General features: G+C 39.9%; 1 non-coding gene across 1 annotated transcript; it reads left to right on the top strand.

Moving 5' to 3' along the window:
• The first annotated feature begins 1,204 nt into the window (after positions 1 to 1,204).
• Trnat-agu lies at positions 1,205 to 1,276 on the top strand. Its single transcript has one exon. It is a non-coding gene; the product is annotated as a tRNA-Thr (tRNA).
• The last annotated feature ends 18,833 nt before the right edge of the window (positions 1,277 to 20,109 follow it).

The raw sequence follows: 20,109 nt of genomic DNA, 5'->3' as shown, positions 1-20,109 counted from the left end.
AATAGTTTTCAGAATAAAATTTTCATCTTATCATTTTAATAAGGTCACCCCAAGAATAGCCTTACTTATTACTTATTATTTATTTGGGCCATTCGCAAGCTTTTAGAATAATTACAATATTTCAAGTGAGTAAAATTACTCATGAGTGAGTAAGTGTTAGTCGGAAACTCACTCACGAGTATGAGCTGTACAACTGAAACTCACGCCTGAGTATACTCACGCGAGAGTTCAAGTTGTACAACTCATACTCGTGAGTGAGTTTGCAGTTTTCAGTGAGTACTCACGAGTTTCCCAACACTGTCTGTAGCTGCTTTATCGGTACAGATCTATTTTTAACTTATCTATATTTACATCTAGTTTCACTCTCTCCTACTCTTTTACTCTCACACCAAGCAGGTAGGAGAGAGCTCTGCTATTAGTGAGGCTTGCTGCCTGGGAAGAGGGTCAGTTTGTCTCAGTCACCATCTGATACTGACGGAGGATGGATGTGCTCCATGAGGCATCTTCTGGTGGCTGGACGGGTTTTTTTGTGGAGGGGCTGGGAATCGAACCCATGACCTTCCGCTTATGAAGCGGAAGCGTCACCTCAAGGCTACAGACCCCCTTATATACATCATCTTGCCTAACTTGTATTGCTCGTCTTTCTAGACACGTTCATGTCAACCCTTCTCTGTGCAGTATGCGACAGATGGATGAGGCTGATATCTTCATCCGGAAATGATCTTCGAATAGTTTTTCAGCTTCATTCAGATAGAGTAGCGGTTTTTGTTTGTATAGATCAACGAGCCAGCGATGTTTTTCTATATCAAATTTTCGAGTGATGGTTTTATTCTGAGTTCTTCTGTACGATCCTTGTTGCTCATACGTGGTAACCCAGTTACTTATGGTTGACCGGTGCTACCCATATATAAAAGCAAGCTTGGCTCTCAAGAGACGTAAGAAATAATATCCATATAGTGCATGATATACCGTGCAGGATGATGCGTGGCGTTGTTTCGCAGCCTGCATTATTGCTGCCAGTGGCGCTGGAAGTGGGTAGGACAGGTAGGACATGTACTACGCACAAAAAGACCTGGGTAGGACAGTCAAAGGATTGTCCTACCCACGATTCAACAAAAGAAAAACAAAATCACCAGAAAGCTTGAACTCGTGTGAAGAACTATTGAGAATATCTATAAGAAACTAACTAAACGAGCGCTTTACGGGCTTGGTAGCTTAGTTGGTAAAGCACTCGTCTAGTATACAAGAGTCCTGGGTTCAAATTCCAGCCAAGCACGTGGATTTTTTTCATAATTTCACCCATGATTTGTCCATCTCTACCACGCGTAATGAGTTAATTATTTTAAGAGGAAAATAACCATCATCGTTTTACAAATTTTCAAAACCAGTTTTTTTTATTCAAAATTTAAGCAATGTTCAAGAAAACCTATCAATGCATTCAACTTGTTATCTGAATTGCAATGATAGATTTTAATGAGGATTTCTTTAAATTTGAACGAAAGAACTGGTTTTTCATTTTTGATGATCGCTGATGATTCAATGATGGTTTCTTGAGCCTTAATAACCATGTGGATTAGATTACCGAACAGCTCAGTATAAGCGTCAATTTATTTTGAATTAAGCATTATTAACTACTACATCTTCAACCAAAATGTGCCATATTGAAATATATGGAAGACTTTGTTTGTTTATGATCACTTTTTCAGTAGTAGGGTGCAGGCAGAGCTACTTGGGCACTTCCACGCAATTTTATTCTCATGAAATTTCTTCAAAATGCAATTTTATTGTCGTGAAATTTCTTCAGGTATGAGGATTGTGTAACTAATTTAATTCTGAGTGATTTGTTTCAATCAGAAAAAAAAACTGCAGAGGGTTGCTTAATGGATCCATTTTTGAGTGTTTTTATTTGTTTTTTTTTTTTATTTGTGTGTAAAAGATCCCCATAATCTCCCACATTTTAGGATTTAAATACTCTATCAACTACTGAATAAACAATTTCGTACATAATAAATTTAATTCGGAGATATCTGTTCAATTAATTACGAAAGAAATCGTTTTTAGGGGAATTGGGGCAAAAATAGTCAAAAAAACTATATGCTCCCACTATCTCCTATCAATGAGGCTAACGGCAATCCATCATTTAGATCAATATCGTTTACCCAAACTATCGCACATCGTTTGGAAATGTTTGGAATTTGTGATATAAGAAGGTAAATTATTCACAATATTTTGCATAGAGCATAAATAATGATCATACATATTCTAAAAATTTTAATACAACTTATTTCTGCAAGCTATATTCATGATTATTAGACTATTTAAAAATTTATTTCAATATAAAAACACGTTGAAAAAATTTCAAACTAAAATTCCTCTTCAAAAATATTGCATTGTACATTTGGCCCCATAATCCCCTAAATTTCCATCTTTTTATAACGTTCTCTGTGAAACATTGTTGAATGGACTAGAAATGATGGATTTCATCGGAAATAATCTCCACAATAAAACAGTTTTACTCAAAACAACATGAAAATCTAAAATTAGGGTCCTAAAGCCCTGTCCCAATTTTAGTGCCTAACGCTTAAGTTTAGGCCAAAAACACATATTTACTCAATTTTCTAATGTTTTCCGTTGGTTTAAGCCCAAAAAACTTTTTTTTAGATTTTGTCACATCCTTTGGCTTAAACTCAAAATTTGGGTGTATTTTGTTTTCCGTGTCCCTTACGAAATGTCAGATAGGAACAACCCCAGTGGTCGAACTAAAACCCCTGTGGTGTTTTTGTCGACTAAGCGAACGTCAAACATGATCAAAAGTGTCAAGGTTCATTTATGGACCAAATTTTTAAATTGAAGTTAAAACATGATATAGCCATTATTTGAGCGGGAAAAATTGCTAAAGTAGTTACAGTAACATGCTTTTTCGTGTTATTAAATAAAAACAAGATTTCATTGAAAATTTTAGGACCCAATTGGGGCAAAACGGGCAGCATAGCTTATCCCAGAGTGGCCCCACATTCATGAAACCATCAAAAATCGATTCCTGAGAAAATTTCCTTTCGAATGAGCTATAAAACTTATTTTTCATCTTTCTATTGTGGAAGTTATCAATTTTTTCCACCTTTGGGTTCGGATTTCCCCAATGTGACATTCGTTTAGTTCACAGATAAATTGCTTTTGTAGTGTTCTGATCCATGATACGAGTTGATTTGATTCATTTTTTTTTCTTATACGTTTATTTAAAAGGCTCAAGCGCCGTCAGGCATAACGGAGCCGAATTCATTTTGATTTGTTTTACAAATTCGTGTTGCTTCTTATCATACTATGTTAGTTTTGGGGAACCGTAAGACTCGCGGTTTGGTCGAGGTTAGGGAATACAATTTTGTGTGGATAAGGATGGGATTCGAGGGTTTGATTGATGACATTCAGCAGCGATGTAGCGGTATGATGCTGCTTATCAATCAAAGAGTGGACTTGAACGACCTGTAACGATACAACAAAAACTAGAGGGGGAGACGAGGTGGACAAGCAGAACGAAAGACAGAAAGGATCAAACGAAAACATCAATTTTCTTCAGAAACTTGAAGATGAGGAACATGTAATCGAAGTCCAACCTACCCAACACATCTCTAATGTCTTCCTTGTCTGGTTTTCCTCGGGCCCTGAGGGATTCACATAAATCAATTCTAGCAACTTCGTGTTCGGGACAATACCAGACGACATGGTTTATGTCGTGGTAACCTTCGCCACAACCACATCGATTGCTATCTGCGAGACCTATTCTAAAGAGATGTGAGCCTAGGGAGTAGTGATTGGACATCAGGCGACACATTACCTTAATAAAATCTCGACTCATGTCCAACCCCTTAAACCATGGTCTATTCGATACCTGTGGGAGAATAGAATGTAACCACCTGCCCAAATTCCCTTCATCCCATTTTTGTTGCCAACTGACCATGACTTGCTGGCGAGCAATTGTAAAAAATTCACTGAAGATGATACGCCGTTCGTAAATATCACCTTCCATAGCGCCCACCTTGGCGAGCGAGTCCGCCTTCTCATTGCCCGGAATTGAGCAATGAGAAGGGACCCAAACCAAGGTGATATTGTGATTCGATAGAGCACTCAATGTGCATCGTATTTCCCGTAAGAAATACGACGAGTGCTTTACCGGCCTCATTGAGCGAATAGCCTCTATTGAGCTAAGGCTATCCGTGAAAATGAAGTATTGATCAGAGGGAAGAGAGGCAATTCGCTCTAATGCGTAGTGTATTGCCGCTAATTCTGCGACATATACGGAACAAGGACTCTGAAGTTTGAATGCGGCGCTATGAAATTCATTAAATACACCAAATCCAGTGGAATCATTTGTTTTTGACCCGTCGGTGTAAAACGTTCTGTCGCTGCTGACTTGGCCGAATCTGTTAGCAAAAATTAGTGGTATATACTCCGAACGGAGTGGATCTGGGATTCCATGGATTTCTTGCTTCATGGTCAGATCAAAACATACGGTAGAATTGCAGAAGACTGGGAAGCAACTACCGTGGGATGTGTTCGAGGAAGGATTAACCTCCAGAGTCATGTACCAATAGTACAGTGTCATGAATTTTGTTTGAGGATTTCGTTCGATTAGCTTTTCAAAGTTTTCAATTACCAATGGATTTAACACTTCACAGCGGATGAGGAACCGGAGCGATAATTCCGCAAAGCGATCTGATAAAGGCAATACTCCTGCTAACACCTCTAAACTCATTGTATGTGTCGAGTTCATGCATCCTAGGGCTATCCGAAGACAGCGATACTGGATACGTTGGAGCTTCAAAATGTGGGTTTTCGCGGCGGATAGAAAACAAAAGCTTCCGTATTCGAGGACCGAGAGAATTGTTGTACGATATAACTTTATCAGATCTTCCGGGTGAGCTCCCTACCATGTTCCGGTGAGTGTACGCATGAAGTTGATTCGTTGCTGGCACTTCTGATGCAGATACTTGATGTGCTTTCCCCAGGTGCATTTGGAGTCGAACCAGATCCCTAGATACATATGTGAAATGCTTTGAGTGAGTCCCTTACCCATGAATTGAAGCTCGATCTCTGCTGGGTCTCGCTTCCTAGAAAAGACAACCAACTCAGTTTTCTCCGGAGAGAATTCGATACCCAGCTTTACAGCCCAAGTAGACAAATTGTCTAAAGTATCTTGCAGTGATCTTTGCAGATTATCCGCCCCTGGTCCTGTTACAGAAACAACGGCATCATCTGCAAGCTGTCTTAGCGAGCAATTTTCCACGAGACAGTCATCAATGTCTCTGACATAGAAATTGTAAAGAAGGGGGCTTAAGCATGAGCCCTGGGGGAGACCCATGTAACTAATTCGTGAAGTTGTTGAGGTTCCGTGAGAGAAGCTCATACGTTTCTCAGACAACAAGTTATGCAAGTAGTTATTTAAAATCGGGGAAAGACCACACTCGTGGAGTTTGTCTGAAAGGACGTCTATACATACTGCATCGAAAGCCCCTTTAATATCCAAGAAGACTGAACCCATTTGTTTTTTTTTTGAGCATAGGCCAGTTGGATTTCTGTAGAAAGTAACGCAAGACAGTCGCTCGTTCCCTTGCCTCTGCGGAAACCAAATTGTGTATCTGATAGAAGGCCATTCGTTTCAACCCATTTATCAAGCCGAAAGAGAATCATTTTCTCTAACAACTTTCGAATGCATGATAACATCGCGATAGGACGATACGAATTATAATCCGACGTGGGTTTACCGGGTTTTTGGATGGCTATCACCCTCACTTGTCTCCATTCATCCGGAACAATAGAGTAAAGTGGGGCAAAAGTTCGAGTGGGGCAAGAGTTTCTTTTTAAGATTTCTAGCTCAAATAAAATCAAAACTTATAAATGTCATGGTGGTTCGAATGCTATTCAAGTAAGAGACTTTCACTCCAAATATCATAAAAATCGATTGAGATTTGGAAAAGTTATGGCTATTTGTTGTTTTACGACGTAAATATTGTAATATTTGGTCAAACTTTCGATGCATGGAACCAAATGAAGATAAAATATTTTTCAATATTTTATGTAAGGGCGTTTCTAGGCCTATCATAAGGATGCTTTGACCTGTATTAGTTTTTCCATAAATAGTTGAAATCAATTTTTGGCCCATAGCGGGGCAAAAGTTCGAATCAGCGGGGCAAAAGTTCGACCCATGTATAAACCCACGGAAAAATTTTCAAATTTTCTGAAATCTACATATTATCTTCAAATTTAGCGAAATTTGCCTGATCGTGCGAAAAATGTCACAAAAATTTTACATTTTCACTTAGTTTTGCAAAAAACTGCTATTTTTTGGGTGTATTACAATTCACCCTGTTTTGGGCATTTTTTGATGAAAATTTAGTGTGTATTTTTCGGCAAACATAAGTTTACGGCTGGTTTAAAGTATGCCTGGCATAAAAGTATTGATATTTTGTGTTTTAGCCAACGAACTTTTGCCCCACACTAGATTCGAACTTTTACCCCACCGGTGGGGCAAAAGTTCGTTTAAGACAATCAAATTTGAAACTGTTATAACTAAAAATGGGTAAATATTTTGACACAAGTTTGTTCAGCAAAGTTATAGCCAATATGTTGAAGGTTCGCTGTATGGTATTTGTTTTGTTTCATCTGCTATTATTTTCCTGGAAACTTTGATTATACCACTAAGGTCGAACTTTTGCCCCACCTTACTCTATTGCTCTCCAAGAATATATTATGTATCCGGTAGAAATCAAGATCAACATTTATTTATAATTATTGTTTTCTCGAGCCCCGTGCGGCGCAGCTAATATGTGAATAGTGCGCTGTGTTCATAAAAATCGTAAGAATGCAGCGCCACACTAAAAAACTGATTTCAAAATGCGGCGAGTTGAGGCGCGTCTCGAGTCTCACTGGCGCGATCCGGTTTGGTGGCGGTGCGATAATATTGAATAGATTCAACAAGCGCCTCTTCGCGACGTCTGGGAGGTTTTTAAGCATGTTGAATTTGATTCTATCCATCCCTGGGGCAGAGTTGTTACATGAAAGAAGAGCAAGTGAGAATTCTACCATCGTAAAAGGTGTATCCATATCGTTCCTATTTGTTTGAACGTCACGAATGGTTCGTAGCGTTGGTACGGAATCCGGGCAGACCTTCTTGGCGAAATCGAAGATCCACCGAGGAGAGCTTTCGCGATCCTCATTAACCGTTGAAGCGTTTCGCATTCTTTTCCCGACGGTCCAAAGTGTTCTCATCGACGTTTCCCGTGATAGTCCGTTAACAAAATTACGCCAATATCCACGTTTTTTCGCTTTTACGAGATTTTTAAATGTACGCTCGAGGTCGATATATCGCTCGTAATTTTCTCGAGAGCCGCGCTTCCGATATTTTTTGAACGCGGCGGATTTATCACGAAAAACCTTGGTACACTCGTCGTCCCACCAAAGGGTAGGAGAACGCCTTCGTACCGTAGACCCTGGGACAGGGCGGCGCTGTGCTTGAAGGGCACTGTTGATAATTAACCCGGAGAGAAAGTTACATTCTTCCAACGGAGGAAGCACATCAACTAACTGTTCGCCGTTAGAGATCATCTCAGCGTACTTTTTCCAGTCCATGTGCTTGGTGAGGTCATACGCGAGGTTGATCTGACGAACTGGACACGAACTATTGGTAATTGAAATTTTGATCGGCAGGTGATCACTACCATGGGGATCTTGAATAACTTTCCACGTGCAATCCAATGATAGCGAATTCGAACAGATTGAGAGGTCTAACATGCTTGGAGGATCTGGAGGTTTTATTCGTGTTGCTTCCCCAGTGTTCAAAATTGACAAATTAAAGTTGTCACAGAGGTCATATATCAAGGAAGCGCGGTGGTCGTCCTTTGGTGACCCCCAGGCTGTACCGTGAGAATTAAAATCTCCTAGGATTAACCATGGCGCTGGCATAGCGCAGCATATGGCCAATAGATCTCTGCGAGATACTCTGGCATTAGGCGGTATGTATACGCTGGCTATGCTGAAACTTTTGCCTCGTATAGTAATATGACATGCCACAACTTCAGTGCCAGTCATCGGGGGAAAGTCAATTCTATAAAAGGAATGGAGCTTGTTGATCCCCAAGAGCACCCCTCCATAACCATCCCCTCGATCTAGGCGAATAATATTAAAATCGTGGAAAGAGACATCTTTATCAGAAGTTAGCCATGTTTCACAAAGAGTAAATATGTCACAGCGGGTGCTGTGAACTAAAAATTTGAACGCGTCTAAATTTCTTATAATGCTTCTACAATTCCACTGTAGTACTTCGATCATATCCCCGACCTCGTTGGATAAATTAGCCATCGAAGGATATGAAAGAATCAAGAATCGGCCAGTTTGAAGCCAGTCGCTTCAGAAGAGGTTTCACCAAAGGAAGCATCATATTTATGAGGTTTCTTATAGCGGGTGAGACTTCCAACGTTTCGAAGATGATATCCACTAACCCAGAAAGTGTCATCTTTCCGGAAGTATTAACATTTTCATGTCTACTTCCCTGTTGATAAGATTGTTCGTTTCCTGGGCGGAAAATTGAGGCATCTGGGGTTTTAGATGGCCCTGGAAGAGATGGAAAGTCTCCAGCTGAGAATTTAAAACCTGGAGGTGGAACCTTGGCACGGTTTCTATCTCTTCTTGATTTTTCCAGAGATGGCCGAAGAGCTGTTGATCGGAGACATTTTGAGAAGCTTGCTGGGGTTGCTTGAGTCGTTTTGCAACGGCTCGCTTCCTTTTAGTTCCTGTGTTAATAACAGTGTACTCTTCTCCATCTTCAGAGCCAGAGCCATGATCATCTATAGGCAAGGAAGAAAAGTGGTTATTGCTAGCAATAGATTGAGCTGGTGGAACAGCAGTCGGAGCAATCTTTTTCAGAATTTCTGCGTAAGATCGCTTCGATCGCTGCTGCAAAGACCGAATGGTATGTTGCTCCCGCTCTATAAACTTCGGGCAAACGGAAAGATCATGGGGAGCTTGCCCACAACAGGTACATTTCGGTTCCTGTGGGCAAGGGCCCTCCACATGTTGCTCTCCGCACTTACTGCAACGGAGCTTGTTGCAGCAATACGCAGAGGTGTGACCCAACTGCTGACACTTTTCGCAATGCATGACCGTCGGTTTATAGAGACGGACAGGTAAACGAAGCAGCCCAATCTCGAGGACATCGGGAAGAGCTGACCCAGAAAAGGTTACACGAAACGAGTTTGAGGGCGTTTTGGAGCCATCAGATGACACCTTATTCATTTGTTTGGCATCAAGTATCTGTACTGAAGGAACGGCACGATTTTTAAAACCTCCAGTGCCAGACATGATGTCTGAACATGTCAAAAACGGTTCGGTAATCACACCAGAGCACTCGACTTCAAGACTTGGGACATAGACATGGTACTCCCTTAGAAAAAGCTCGTGGGCAGCAATCTTGTTGGCCTGTTCACGGTCACTGACGATGACCCGCAATTTGTTACGACTAGGGGAAGACACCTCGATAATGTCTCGGAACGACTTTGCCAGATCCTTTTGGATTTGAAGTTTGTTTAACGGTTTACCTTTGGGCCGAAAGAAAACCAGAAAGGGACCCTTAGATCCGGGTGGGTAAGCTTTAAGGCGGGGGGTCTTTGAGGAGGAAGTACTAGAAGAACCATTTGTTTGAGAATGTTCGATATCCTGAGAAACCATAGGATGTTTTGGTGATCCAGCAATATTTGTCCCAGAAGTAGTGGGAATCATAGCATTGTCATTGACGGGACTAGTATCCATAGACTCTTCTGTCTTTGTCAAGACTTCATACGAGGGAGATTTAAGTGACCCGTTTTCATCGTCGGAAATATCGGACCTTTTCGGCCCCCCGCCTTCATCCACTGTGTCCATTACAATAGCCTAATAGCTCCGTAGTTGGGGAGATGGAACACAAATGTAAAAAAGAAAGAAAAAAAAATGCAATATAGGCTTATTTTTAGGCCACGGCCTGAAAATCACTAATGTAGCTAATAATAATAATAAAAAAAAATTCAAATGTTGATTATTACTTTAGGGGGATTATTGTATTCAACAAAAAAAAAATAATAATAATAATAAGAATAATAATAAAAAAAAATCGAGAAAAAAAAATTCAAATGTTGATTATTACTTTAGGGGGATTATTGAATTCAAAAAAAAAAAAATAATAAGAATAATAATAAAAAAAAAATCGAGAGAAAAAAAAATTAAATCGAGAAAAAAAAATAAGTTGGTCACCTTGAACCGTGAACCGTAGTTTGAGGACCACTGAGAGTTTTGCCAGAAAAAACAACAACCACGTGGTATGGGATGGGGGAAACAATAGAGCGAATGGAATAGAATTTCTACTTAACGAATGGATAGAAACTGCTGGCTTGCTTGGATGCTCTGGCTGCTGCTGTTGCCACTGTTCGTTGCACCCGTTGCCGCCTCCGCCGCCGCCGCCGCCGCCGCCGCCGCCGCCACCTCCGGTCTCGCTACTTTGGGTTGATACGGTCGGCCTTTGAGCGATGGCGATGATTGAATTTGATGATGCTGGTACGTTGAAAAGTACACCTGTAACCCTTGTTACAAGTGTCTCCTTCCTTCACGGCGATCGGAAATAATCGTCTTCGTCCTCGGTGGGATAACTCGCGATATAAAAAAAACCACAATTTTGACAGTGGAAAAAAAAAACTCCACCACTACAAAGCGATTAGATTAGCGATGCGGTAAACACAACCGGCTGCTACAAGCGATCGGTAAGGAATGATTTGATTCATATTAGGGACCCTCCTGTTCCACTGATCCACATCTGTGGGATAGACAACGTTTTAAATTTCTATCGAAATCGACACTTTTTCGTAAATAATCGCGATTTTTTATAAGAATTCTCGAAAACAATCATATTCGGCATTGCCAGGCGGGTAATTTTGTTTTGTACAAGGTCACCATGATTTGTAGTCATATTTCATTCTTAAAAATGACCCTTAGCTGATCAATAACTGTGGGGTGACTGTAGTTCCTAAAAATCGATTTAAAGAATTTTGGCTGATTTTTTTTTATTTTAGGAATTTCGAATTTCCTGAGAAACCTTCACAGACTATTACGGGTTCACAAGTCGTATTCAAGAATTTTTTTTTTTTTTATTTTAAAAAGACACCGACACGTTAATGCTTCCAGTGGACGATTTGCCCTTTGAAGGAAGCACCACACTAGACAACGGACTAGCATGCAACGCCCAGTGGCACAGTCGAAACACGTTTTCTGTCGAAAAGTTTTCTGGCTGAGGCGGGAATCGAACCCACACTCCTTGACACGATGCGGCTAAATGCTTGGTAACACTAACCGCACGGCCACGAAGCCCACGAATTTCGTCTCAGTTTCCCCGAGACAAAGCTCTTATCGACTTTTTTTCAGGGTCTCCTACAGGGATCTCCAGAGATTTTTCTAGAAATTTCTCCACTAATTCTCTCCGAAATTTTTCCAGAGATTTTTCGAAGGATGCTTAGAAGAACTTCTCCAGAATTTGTTCCAGGAAATACTAATAGCTAATAGCGCTGGTAATTTTCTCATTCTTCTAATTTTCTTTTCCAAAATTATCCTAGAATTCCCACCAGCTTTTTTTTCACTAATCCGTTAACTGAATTCTCCAGTTGTTACTCTAGAAGATCTTACTAGATTTCTTTAGAATTTATTCTGTGGAAATCCTCAAAGGTTTATTTCAGAGTTTAAAAAAAAGTTGAGGGGGTTTTTAAGAAACCCTGCAAAAATTACAGGAGGAATTTCTGCAATCCTGACCATTTCTCTTGAGGCAAACAGGCGCCCCAAAACCTTTGAAGAAATTTCTAGGGCTGCAGCCGGCTGGAGGTATTTTTAGAGAAATCTCTAGTTGCAATCTTATATAAATTCCCAAAGACAGTTTTATAAGAAATCTCAAAAAAATCTAGGCGGCATTTATGGAGAAGTTTATTGAATTTCAAAAGATGTTTTGACCGAAAATCTTGCAGGATGTCCCAGGGAAATAGATAGATTAATCACTCGATAAAATCTTAGAGAACAATTTCACAAAGAATTTTTGTGAGATTTTTGATGATTCCTGAAAGAATCTTTGGAGAAGAGGTCTCTAAATTCCTTTTTTTTAAGGCACTCAGTCGCTAACAGACCAGTAACGACGAAAAGCCGTCTTGGTCTAGTGGTAACGACTGGCATTAAAGTGAAGGGGATTCGAAGCAAAGAGGTGTCAGTGAAAAACAACCTAGTTTTGAGAAAATCTACTTTAAAGTTTTTCTGCGAGTTTTCATAAAAATATGCAAATATTCATATATAAATATTTCCAAACTGTATGAAAGTCAAAAGTAAAAAAAAAACAAGCTAGTCTTCCAAGGATTATGTTATTTATTCTGTTGAGCGGAAATGTCACCTGAAAATATCGTTAGAACGTTTGGAAACAGTGAAAGTTCCCCAACTCAAAATCGACCAACATATCACTTACATTCTTTGCGTTTGAGCCCCTCAAATATAGTAACTTGAAATTCCAGTCTAGGATTCCATAGGGTTAAAATTTTTCTTAGCTTCACTGTGTACAAAATATTTGGGTTTGTCCTACCCATGGTTTCGAACGTGGACGTGCCTCTGATTGCTGCCATTTCTTCCTGTGGTAAAAGAAGTAGTTAGTTTATAAAACCAAGGCTTAGGGCTTTAGGTTAACAAATATTCAAACAAATAGAAACTAACGTGGTAATATCAACACTTGATATTATTTATTGTTATTCGCACAAATCAACTGTCAATAAAACTGTCAGTCATAAGTGGGGATCTTTTTGACAGATTTGAAAATATGTCGAATAGTCTAATAACAATTGCAAGAAGCAATATAAAAATATTGTCTTTTTTTCTGCTGGATCCATAATACAGCGGTGATTCGATGGTTTGAACACGACTACCTTCCATCTAGCGAATCTGACCCGTTAGTTGGAATGGAACGACTTACAGCTGATGAAAATACACAAGACTAACGTATCTGGAGAGCAAATTGTCACGAAACGCACATATCTCGCATGACTTCTGATCTCGCCCTAAAAGCCATTGGTAACCATGTGTGTAGCTCATTGTTTCTGAGCATTTGAATGGATTTTCATGTTATTTCACAACGCTATGGGGAAGAAAGGATCATTATCTACCTGCCCGTGATGTTGGTTTGGATGCTTATTCTTTCATTTTCTCAGAAACAACGAGCTACACACGTGGCTACCAATGGCTTTTAGGGCGTTATCTCAGAGTATGCGAGATATGCATGCACATTTCTCGCATAACTTATGATCTCGCCCTAAAAGCCATTGGTAACCATGTGTGTAGCTCGTTATTTCTGAGTATTTGAATGGATTTACACGTTATTTAACAACTCTATGGTGAAGCAAGGATCATTCTCTACCTGCCAGTGGTGTTGGTTTGGATGCTTATTCATTCATTTACTCAGAAACAACAAGCTACACAGGTGGTTACCAATGGCTTTTAGGGCGTTATCTCAGATTATGCGAGATTTGTTCTATGTATGGAGACTTCAATGCGTCGCAGCGACGGTACTCAGACGTCAAAGTCAGTTTGAAATCTTCTCTTGACATAGTGCATTTTAGTTGGATTTTTTTTCCAACCATCGAACATCAAGCCATCAAGTCACTCCATGTATTGTGCATCCCGATAAAATTCAGAAAGAGAATTTCGCTCAATTTCCTCATCTTTATCAACGAACTTAAGGTAACACACGATAAACTCATCGTGGCATCCATGAATAATCTATGTTCAAACTATCGATGAAAGAAAATAGTTCTGTTTTATATCATATCTGTCATTCGGTGAGATATTACTACACAGCAAAAAATTCTCAAATTTACATGGCACGTAATTTTTTATGATAATCATGTAAAACGAGTTGCAACTGAACATTCAACGATAATTAATGTAAACTGTCTCATTGCATTCGATAATGCTTGCAAACTTGAGTGAAACTGAAACATTTCATGATCTTCCATCCAACATTCGCCAATGTTGCATGCTTTCTTGCATCTTGAAAGTGAAATTGCAAACAAGAATTCTCGGTTTACATGATTCTAAGCTGAATATTCTGTTAAAAATAATGCACATGGATGGATCGACGGCTTGTCATTCCATGTGCATTATTTATGATTGAATTTTCAGCGTGAAAATCATGTAAACCGTGCCGTTTTGCACGCAACATTCTTCGAGAGAACACGTTTCGCGTTCAATATTAAGGATTTTGGTAACAATGTTGTATATAATAGATGTGTTTATAGGTTTTATCATTGAATAATACATGCGAAATGTCTTTGCATGATTGAGGCTAATATTACGTTACGTGTAAATCTAAGATTTTTTTGGTGTGTACTATCGAGTAGTAAATTTGAAGATGCTCGATAGTTATTCCAACTTATTTTAAATAAATCTCGCATAACTTATGATCTCGCCCTAAAAGCCATTGGTAACCATGTGTGTAGCATGTTGTTTCTGAGCATTTGAATGGATTTACATGTTATTTAACAACTCTATGATGAAGAAAGGATCATTTTCTACCTACCAGTGGTGTTGGCTTGTATGCTTATTCATTCATTTGCTTAGAAACAACGAGCTACACACATGGTTACCAATGGCTTTTAGGGCGTTATCACAGACAAACAGACGTCACACTCTCATCATTGTCCATCGACCACCTTTTTGACGGTCGATTCAAAAATATGGTAGGTGGCCAATCCATCATCTGCAGCGCTTGCATCGTTTTTGTTCGCGTTTGACGTTTACACACTACCGCCATCTGTTGGCCCGTCGGCCAAACACACCAATTTTAGCATTGGGCGTATATGTACTCGTTACTATGATTTTGATCGAAATTTGTTCTAAGTGTTACGTTTGTTTGTCTGTGGATCAAGCCTATTTCAAGTGACAGAAATACTTTGAAAAATGTTTTATAAGTAAGTTATTTGTAAAACAAACAGACTAGCAACCCGACTGAGAGCACATGATTTTGCTAAAACGTAAACACACAGACAAACAGACGTAACTTAGAACAAATTTCAATCAAAATCATAGTCACGGAGACATGTACGCCCAATGCTAAAATACTTGTCTTTGGCCGATGGGCCAACAGATGGCGATAGTGTGTAAACGTCAAACACGAACAAAAACGATGCGAGCGCTGCGGGTGGTGGATTAGCCACTTACAATATATTTATATTGACCGTTAAAAAGGTGGTCAATGGACATCAATTGTAACCGTTCAGTTACAGAATTTCTACACGCTTAAATAAAAAAATACTGAAATGCTTAAAACTCATACTAAAATCATATTCGGTCCATTCACCCCATGAGATGCATATCTTTCCTTTATTCTTTCAAAGTATAAACGATATTTAAGAATGGTAATGCATAATGGGGCAATATAATTTAGTTGCCGCTATTTTTGTTTACATTTATAACCGAAAGCCAGGAATATAAAAATCACATCAAGTAAAAATAAGATTGATAAAAAAAAACATATTTATTTCGTTAAATAACAGTACACTATCGCTTTTTGAGTCCAACGACAATGCAGTGTTCCGACGTTACATATATTCAACCCACAGTTGCATGTGTGTATCCTAGGTGTAATCGGAACGGAATCCTTGACTGAGTCCCGGTGAGTATTAAATACCTTCCGGCTCGCTTCCCGGTATACAAGGGTGTTGGTGGACCTTCATCTGGATTCGCCAATTAGTTTAAGTTGCCAGTCAAGGATGATTTGCAGAGTAGAAGATAAAATCCGCTAACATCCTCGGGAGCGTCTGCTTCGTCTGGCTTGGGGATCACATCCGGAAGCCTGAAATGAATCCAATGCTTCCTACATGGTCTCTTATTATTTACTGTAGTTTTTCTTACTTACTTGTGGGACCCTGGAGTATGTAGAATCATCGATGTATCGTATCACCAACGATTCTACGAAAAAATCTCGAATAAGTAGCCACATTTTGTTTTCGACACGAGCAGCACGAGTTGAAACTGTAAAAGAAAATGGCCAAGTCCCATGTGTTGCTTATAATAGTCGAAAAGCATCGCAAATAATAATTTTCTTAAATGCATGGCGAAGTATAAAATATATGTGGATGGTGCATATTTCATATGCTGGGCAATGCATAAAACTAAAAAATGCAACTACTGTAATAATTAACACCCTAATTAGTATTTTCGAAGTTCTCCGTGTAGATTTATTTTAATTTTGTGCATTTTGTAGGGTGAACTGTAGTGTTTTTTTTGGTTTCTGTTTGGTAAAATTCGTAATTGTTTGTGACAAGCATAAATTGTAATTTAAATAAACTGTGGCTAAAATGGCTGTTGGGTGGAAATCAACTGTGGTAGGAAATGTAGGCAACATGCAAGGTAATGGACGATGTTTATGCTACCAAGGATGGAAATATGGAGTAAGGATAAGGAACACAAGGAAATTATGGACTGGAGGGAATCATAAGGCTTGAGCTAGATCGCCATGATCACTTTTTGATCGGCGTTCGTGTGAGACACAAGTGAGTGAGAGTTAAGTGGCAAAATTTGTGAAGTTCGGTGAACCGTAGGAGAGGACATTGAACCCGTTCATTCAGGTATGCCACATTATTCGGCCACCATAATACCAGTGCCCTTATTCCTGTATGCCTTCAACAGGACCTTTTATTAGTGCCTTTTGGTACTGAGCGATAATACGCCATCCTCACAGTCCACACGATTCGGCCTAGATCGGGTATCCGATCTACGCCTAACCGCAAAAGACTACTCTCAGGTCTCATTCTTACCGACCGTATGAGAGATCCTCGGGCCGTTGAGCCCTAAACATAAAGGAGGACCCTGCTCGGCGTGGCCAATACGGTCTCGTCCGTGGTCCGTCGATTCCGACAAAGAAGGAAGACGCCGTTAGCCAAACCTACACTGAAATGAATTTTATTGTAGAAACTACTGAATCCATGGTAAAATTAAGAACTGCACCAACGATTTTCAACCGACTACATTAATCTGTTAACTCTACCAAAACATAGTCAACATCACTACACAAGAAAATATATTCTGTTTATTTAACCACAGTTGTAGTATTTATGACTAGAAATATTCTAGATTTGACAAGTTTGGCATTATACTTTTGACCACACTGTGTTGTACGGTGGGTGTCACGGATCGAAATACAATGCTATGTAGTCGAAGTTACTATGGACATAGTCACATTTACTGCACTGCTCAGTGATTTTCACCAGATTATAGTAAACTTGACAGATTTTTGTAGTCGGTTGAAAATCGTTGGTGCAGTTCTTAAATCTACCATGGATTCGGTAGATTATACAACAAAATTTGTTTGCGTGTAAGTCACGTAAGTGGCCGATTCACAGTGGAAACGCCATTCCACTTGTCCACCGTCACCAGACCCGATCCTCAGCAACCGACGCCATCAACCGCCATTGCCATCAGCAGTCATCAGCGAGCGCTCGCCATCGCAACGGTACGTACCCAACGATCCTGAACCGCCCTAAAACCACAATAGCCCAATAAACACAATAGACACTCCACAGTAGCTTTTCAATAAATTAGATCTTTTTCCTCCAAACACACACACTTCTCAATAGCCAAAGAAAGACCATAGTTCCCGCACACTTAGATCCGCGTAGCCCCTCCGAATTACCCAGTAGCATGCCGGCCCTGCGACACAGTTCAGGGGTCTCATGCCACTGAGCTAGATATCCGGGAGTCTTGGTTCTGCCGTGAGCCTATAGAGCTGCATCAGTGTAAGCCTCAAACAGTCTCAATTGGCGACCAACGTTAAAGTCGTGAACGGTAATCGGAGGAACGATTAGTATTTGAAAAAAATCTTGAGATTTTTTAAACGGGTGACAGGTGAATACACAATCAATTAGTTGATTGTGCAATCCGACATTTGATATCCGCTAATCATAGTTCGCAAGTCGACAAATGGAAGCGTGAAGACATTGGCTACATTCGGTTCCGTTAAGAGTGCGAAAAAGAAGAAGCAACAAAAGCAGTAGAAAGTTGATGGAATTCGGAGACTGGGACAAGTTTTGAAATTGGTGCTGGTGACTAACCTTGAAGGACATACACTTAACCAAAAACACTTGAACATTTCTTAAAGGTCCTGAATGAACTTGAATACAAAATACAAAACAACACAAAAGATAGCGCATTTATTGAATTATTTTTGAATTTCTTCTCATATACTACTTCTTATTTTCTAGCTTAAGTTTTTATTATATTTTATTTATTGTTGAATTTGCATTGATAATCTAGTTTTAATTAGCATATTTTGCACTGAATTATTGAATTTTTATTGTACTTTACTAAATCACTGTATTTGAACAAAATGGATTCCATGTATTCTCGCCAATATCGTTCGATGAATGTAAACCACCTGCTGGACGACGAGTTAGAATATGAGCTTGCATTACACAAAGTTGAGTTTACTAGTGGTAAATCTAGGGATATAAAGCGAAGGAAATTACGTAGTGCATTGAAAGAAGAACGAGAGTCTAATAGTTTTGTTTCACGGAGAATATCAGAAGAGGCACGTGAATCAGAATTACGCCTGGTAGAAGAGAAATTAGCCATGATCAGAGATTCGTTTGAAAATAGAAAGGCAAAGAAGACAGAACTTCCCCAGTTCGAAACGCGTCTGGTTCACCTGTATTTTCGGTTGCTACGTTTGAAAAAAGTGTTCAACACTGGTGGGTTGGAACAAATAGCCCTCGGTCTGTTGAATAGTAATTTCTCACGGAATAGTAGGGACCCAGAGGTTGACGGGGAATACTCTGGAGGGTTGGTCAACCAACCAGGACACGAAAGTGCCCAAAATCCAGAGAGCATAGACAGTGAAGAAAGTGAAGAGGAAGTAGAAGAAGAATTGAACCCGCGAACTGATAACGAGAAAGATGAAAGTAGCGAAAAGAGCGATGTACTTGAATTTACCGTGAGAAATGTTAATAGTAGGAGATCCAGTACTCCCAGAGCTAAAGAGGACAAGGTCGTGAACGCTGATGAACTGTTCGACAGGATCATGCAGCAAGTGGATAGAGCCGTAACGTCCAAGTTGAAAACCTTGAACATAGGAACTAGAGTAGAGGATAAAGAAGTGAAGAAAATTGAAAAGTTGTCAAGTAGGCCGTCAGTAAGGGAAACTAAGCCGTACAAAGCAGATCAACGGAAATTTGAAATTATTTTCAGAAATCTCCGTTCGGACTATAAAAACTCATTGTTGGTAAAAGGAGTCCGAACGTTGAGAATGTTGAAGGTGTGGGGGCGTAAATTGGACTCAGCCAACTGGTTCTTGTATCGCAAGCAGGAGGGTGAACAAGGGTCGAAATCAGCACAAGTGCATGAAATTACCACAGCGTCACCAGCCCGTGAACAAAGGCCTCCGAGGAACAATTGGAAGGAATCGGGTTTCAAAAGTAGACAATCGTGGAGGAATCCGAACTCTGGTGGATATCAAGGTCCTAGAAATGATCCTCGAGGGTTCAGAAAACCTTCACCGGAAAGCAGCAAATCAGACCAACAGACGAAACCCAAACAAATGCAGTCAAATGAAGATCCGAAAGAGGGGAGTAGCAAGGAACTTCTGCAGAAGAGAGTGGATGCGTATCGCATTCCAGAGAGGACAGTGTGCTACAATTGTCGTGGAAACTATCACCATTCAAGCGCCTGTTTGAAAGCTAAGGAAGTTTTTTGCGTAGCTTGCGGATTTCAAGGATACCTCAAACCGGATTGCCCATTTTGTGCAAAAAAACGGGAAGCGGTCGATGTAAGAGGTCGTCGACGCAAACCTAAAAAGCCTCTAACGAAATTTGTTTCTTCTTCTCGAGAAATAGAAGAGTTGATTGTGCAAGTTGACGTAGATAATCGTCCTTTTGCAAAAGTTGATATCTTGGGATTTTCAGTGATTGGCTTGTTAGATTGCGGAGCACAGATGACGGTTTTAGGAGTTGGTTGCGATAAACTTCTACGTGACCTAAAATTGAAGCTGCTGCCAACTGATTTGAAGCTGACGACTGCTGAGGG

This window comes from Aedes aegypti, chromosome 1 (assembly GCF_002204515.2).
Source record: "Aedes aegypti strain LVP_AGWG chromosome 1, AaegL5.0 Primary Assembly, whole genome shotgun sequence".
Taxonomy (NCBI): Eukaryota; Metazoa; Arthropoda; class Insecta; order Diptera; family Culicidae; genus Aedes; species Aedes aegypti.
This window is presented reverse-complemented; position numbering and strand designations above follow the sequence as displayed.